Here is a 6,000-nt window from a genome sequence, read left to right as displayed (position 1 = left end):
ATGAAGCAGATGCCAATTGCCCCATACCAGGGGGAAAATTCCTTCCCGACTCCTATCAGAATAAATCCCTGGATCAACGTTCTGTCCCTATTAATCTAATATCCATAACTTGTAATATTATTGCTTTCAAGAAACACGTCCAGGCTCCTTTTGAACTCTTTTATTGAGTTTACCATTACCACTTCCTCTGGCAGTTCCATAATCTCACCGTTCTTACTGTAAAGAACCCCCGTCTGTGCTGGTGTAGAAACCTTCTTTCCTCCAGCCGTAGAGGATGTCCCCTTGTTATAGATACAGTCCTGGGTATAAATAGGTCCTGGGAGTGATCTCTGTACTGTCCCCTTATATATTTATACATAGTTATTAAATCCCCCCTAAGCCTTCTTTTTTCCAAACTAAATAACCCTAATTCTGATAATCTTTCTGCGTACTGTAGTCCTCCCATTCCCCTTATTACTCTGGTTGCCCGTCTTTGAACCCTCTCCAGCTCCACTATATCTTTCTTGTACACTGGTGCCCAGTACTGTACACAGTATTCCATGTGTGGTCTGACTAGTGACTTGTACAGTGGTAGAATTATTTCCTTGTCGTGGGCATCTATGCCCCTTTTGATGCACCCCATGATTTTATTTGCCTTAGCAGCAGCTGCCTGACACTGGTCGCTACAGGTAAATTTACTGTTAACTAAAACTCCTAAGTCCTTTTCCATGTCAGTCGTCCCCAGTGTTTTCCCATTTAATACATATTCCCAGCCTGGATTTTTCTTCCCCATGTGCATAACCTTACATTTATCTGTGTTGAACCTCATCTGCCATATCCCAGCCCAAGCCTCCAACCTATGCAGATCCATTTGTAATCGTGCACTGTCCTCTATTGTGTTAACCACGTTACAGAGCTTAGTATCGTCTGCAAAGATTGATACTTTACTATACAATCCCTCTACAAGGTCATTAATAAATATATAAAAAAAAATAGGACCCAAAACTGACCCCTGTGGTACCCCACTAGCAACAGTAACCCACTCAGAGTATGTACCATTAATAACCACCCTCTGTTTCCTATCACTGAGCCAGTTACTTACCCACAAACACACATTCTCCCCCAGCCCAAGCATTCTCATTTTATGTACCAGCCTTTTATGTGGCACCGTATGAAATGCTTTGGAAAAATCAAGATATACGACATCCAGCGATTCACCCCGATCCAGTCTTGAGCTCACCTCCTCATAAAAGCTGATCAGGTTAGTTTGACAGGACCGATCCCTTGTAAACCCATGCTGATATGGAGTCATACACTTTTTTTCATTGAGATACTCCAAAATAGCATCTCTTAGGAAACCCTCAAACAGTTTACACACAACAGAAGTTAAACTAACAGGCCTATAATTCCCCGGGTCACTTTTTGTCCCCTTTTTGAATATTGGCACAACATTTGCTATGCGCCAGTCCTGGGGAACAGACCCTGTCACTATAGAGTCCTTGAATATTAGAAATAGGGGTCTGTCTATTACATTACTTAACTCCCTTAGAACGCGGGGGTGAATGCCATCTGGACCTGGTGATTTGTCTATTTTGATTTTTTTTAGGCGGCACTGCACTTCTTCCTGGGTTAGACAGGCGACATGTACTGGGGCAGTTATCTCATCCTGCTGTATATTACCTGGCATTTCATTTTATTACCTGGCATTTCATTTTGCTTAGTTACATATAGGCAGAGGCACATTTTGTTTTATTCGCATGTGTGTAGGTATAGGATGTGTTAGTGATTCCGGTGTGCATGGTTACAACCGAAATACTGTGCACCTTTCAACCGAAAAAAACTGTTACTAGTTTACAATTGATACGGTTGCTATTTACATATCAATACTATAGTAAAAAACACCTTAAAAAGAACCATACACCATGTGTTGGAGGAACTTCAATCCAGGGCTTGATGGTGCCTGGATTCAGCACAGTATTAAAGTATTTCTCACCATATGATCGACTGGAATACCTCATATTACTGTATTTGCTCGATTATAAGACGACCCCCCAAAATCTGAATATTAACGTAGGAAAAAAAAGAAAAAGCCTGAATATAAGACGACCCTAAAGGAAAAAAGTTTTAAATAAAAGCTATGATTGAGAAAAATATTTTTTTTGTTTTTATTTCCTTGTATTTTCCAACCTGTCCCCCAGTTACGCACATCTGCCCCCAGGCTTGCCACACCAATATGGCACTGTGGCCCATGATATGCCTTTTAACCCTCTATATGCCACTGTGCCCCATGGTATGCCTTTTGACCCCCTATGTACCACTCTGCCTCCAGAAATGCCTTATACCCCTATATCCCATTCTGGCATTTAGGGGGTTAAAATGCATATTATGGGGCAGAGTGGCATATAGGGAGGTATAAGGCATTCCAGGAGGCAGAGTGGCATTAAGGGTGTTAAAAGGCATTGTATAGAGCACTCTGCCTCCAGAAATACCTTATACCCCTATATGCCACTCTGGCATTTAGGGGGTTAAAAGGCATATTATGGGGCAGAGTGGCATATAGGGAGGTATAAGGCATTTCAGGAGGCAGAGTGGCGTTAAGGGGGCATTTAATAGAGCACTCTGCCTCCTGAAATGCCTTATACCTCCCTATATGCCACTCTGCCCCATAATATGCCTTTTAACCCCCTAAGTGCCAGAGTGGCATATAGGGGTATAAGGCATTCCAGAAATGCCCTATGCCCCCATTTAAAACACACACACACACACACACTTACTTACCGGTGCTTCCAATTTCCTGCTGTATTGCCGGGGCAGCGGGTTGACGTCTCCTTCCGCTGCAGCCGGAAGGAGGTGGAGTTGGCAGCGAGGGTCTGTCTGCGTCCGTCGCGCATACCTTCCCCGGCTGTCAGAGATCAGAGTTCCCCGCAGGGGTGCGGCACCGGTGCGGGGAACTCTGATCTCTGACAGTCGGGAAAGGTATGCGCGACGGACGCAGACAACCCCCGCTGCTAGCCACACCTCCTTCCGGCTGCAGCGGAGGTTTGCTCTGAAAAAAACCTCGTCTTATAATCGAGCAAATGCGGTATATACCATTTGTATATCAAGATACAGAGTGTATATAGATTAAATAAATTTTATTGTTGTTATTAAGGTTCCCTGATTACCTTAATTAAATAAATTAAAGTTAGAATCAGGCCACAACCACAACAATTGGCGTAGTCGGCAGGATTCACAACAGCAGAATACATGTATCTGTTAATTTATGTTAATGAAGTTCTGTGGCTATATGAGTCTATGTTTTACATCAATAAACTGTTCATTCCTGCTGTACTCAATTCAAGGTAGTTGTGTGTCTACTTATTGGGTACACATAGCAGGGTTCCAAGGTGCGCATGCTGGCTGGTGCTGGAAGTGATTCCAGGGACAACAGGAGGATACATGCGGGTGATCTCTGGGAGTTACTACAGCTCTCTTGGTGAACCCGTTACACATGTGTATAGCGTTGTGTGCCTGTGTACAGAGTGCATAACCAGAATAAGGAATCTGCACACTCCAAAGGTGCTTAACTGTGCCGGGAAGGGCCAGCTCCCCAGTAAATCAAAAAGATAAATAAGGGTCCAGGCACTCAAGGGTTCTAGCGTCAGGCAGGTTTATTAGAGGAAGAAAAAAAACAAAGTTTCAACCTCTCAATTAGGTCTTTTTCAAGTTGTGTACAGAGTGCGAGCAACACAGAGGGAAACATAAGCCCCTGCGGAAGTCTGCGAGCAGCAAAGACAGATCTGCAGTTCAGGTAAGGGGGTGGAGGAGGGTATGTGAATGAGAATGTGTGAATGAGATTTCTGTGGATGAGGGAATGACTGGGTATCTGTGTATGAGGGAATGAATATGTGTGTGATAGCATGGATGTGTAAGTGGGGGGAAAGCATGGCACAGGGAGGCTGTTTGAGGCAAAGATGCCACAGGGAGGCTGTTTGGGGGCAAAGATGGCAAGTCCTATGCGTCCAGTCTGGGTGCTAGGCATGTGGAGCTGGCTGGGGGCAATGGAGCATTAATTGACAAGGGGAGGGCTGGCTGGGGGCATCACATAAATCAATACTAAAGGGAGGGCTGTCGGGTGAGATAAATATAAATTTTGGGACTAATTTTAAAGTTGATTATTTTGTATGGCAAATTCTGTTATAAATATCCAAATGGCCCTTGGCAGAAAAAGGTTCCAAACCCTTGGTGTATAGGGTAGTAAGTATGTTTATACGTTAGGGTCACTGTGCATTGTGTAGTATGCTTGTGTCCAGGATAGTTTGACTGGCCTGTGTAGTAAACATGTGCATAGTGTAGGGTGATTGTATAGGGTGCAGGCATGTGGGGTTATGCAGTGAATGGTTTAATGTGCATTGAGAGGGAGAGAGAGAGATAGGGAGAGGCTATATTGGTGTGAATTTTGTGTGAACCAAAGTTTATTGGGCAAAAAGAAATGAAAAATTAGTGTGAATTGATTTCTCCCATGGAGGTCTGGATATGGAGTCACACTCAAAATCAAAATGGAAAACCACACTACAGGCTGATCCAACTTTGATGTAACACAAGTCACAATGAGGCTCAGTAGTGTGTGTGGCCTCCACGTGCCCGTATGACCTCCCTACAATGCCTGGGCATGCTCCTGATGAGGTTGCGGATGGTCTCCTGAGGGATGTCCTCCCAGACCTGGACTAAAGCATCTGCCAAATCCTGGAAAGTCTGTGGTGCAATGTGGCATTGGTGGATGGAGCGAGACATGATGTCCCAGATGTGCTCAATCGGATTCAGGTCTGGGGAACGGGCGGGCCAGTCCATAGCATCAATGCCTTCCTCTTGCAGGAACTGCTGACACACTCCAGCCGCATGAGGTCTAGCATTGTCTTGCATTAGGAGGAACCCAGGGCCAACCGCACCAGCATATGGTTTCACAAGGGGTCTGAGGATCTCATCTCGGTACCTAATGGCAGTCAGGCTACCTCTGGCAAGCACATGGAGGGCTGTGCGGCCCCCCAAAGAAATGCCACCCCACACCATGACCCACCGCCAAACCGGTCATGCTGAAGGATGTTGCAGGCAGCAGAACGTTCTCCACAACATTTCCAGACTCTGTCACGTCTGTCACATGTGCTCAGTGTGAACCTGCTTTTCATCTGTGAAGAGACTCACAATTTGAGAATATTATAAAACTATATCACATGTTAGTTCTGTATTGGGAGGATGGGTCCTCTTCCTGTTTGTCCTCTCGTTAGAAGCTCCAGTCCCCTTCCATTTCACATATTATTCCATCTTTCTGTCGGAAGATTTCCACTTTATCATGTTTCTGTCGCATATAGCTTTATTACTTCGCATCCGTTTCTCAATACCTCTAGAGAATCATCATCACCTCGTTATGTCTCTTCCCCTCTTCACCAGGGTACTACACGGGATCTCCTTACCTTTTTTTCACATGGTGATTCGTAAGAGATTTCTTTTTCTCTTCGTTTCCAAACGTCCTGCGGGATATGTTCACCATTTATACACATGGCATATCCTGATCTTAACATAATTATGGTGTCTAACAGTTCGGCTTCCCGTCTTTAATACTTTCTTTCGTCCTACACATTATATATCTACCTTGGAGTTCCGTGGTGAAGAAGAAGAGAACCGCGGACAATCGGGACAACGGACGACGACATCGGACACACTGACGTCAAACGCATGGACGTCGACGGATCAACAGAACCAAGATGGCGCCCTGCATAGATAAAAACATCACGAACAAGCACAGAAGACACTCCTGAAGAAGCCACTTTTTGGCGAAACACGTTGAGAAGATTTTTAAGAGCTCTTTTTATTTGTATGGACTTTTTTAATATACTTTTAGAATCCTTTATAGCGGAATAGTACTTCTGAACGAGGACTATTTATACACTTATTTTATTTAAACTTGTTTGGGCGTGTGCCCAGAATAAAGTTCTACTTTATCAATACACTACTTTGGTGTAATATTACTCACCCACTCACCTG

Source organism: Sceloporus occidentalis, unplaced genomic scaffold (genome assembly GCF_023333645.1).
Source record: "Sceloporus occidentalis isolate IW3139 unplaced genomic scaffold, rSceOcc1.0.p SCAF_59, whole genome shotgun sequence".
Classification (NCBI taxonomy): Eukaryota; Metazoa; Chordata; class Lepidosauria; order Squamata; family Phrynosomatidae; genus Sceloporus; species Sceloporus occidentalis.
The sequence above is the reverse complement of the archived record's forward strand: the minus strand, read 5'-3'. Positions refer to the sequence as shown.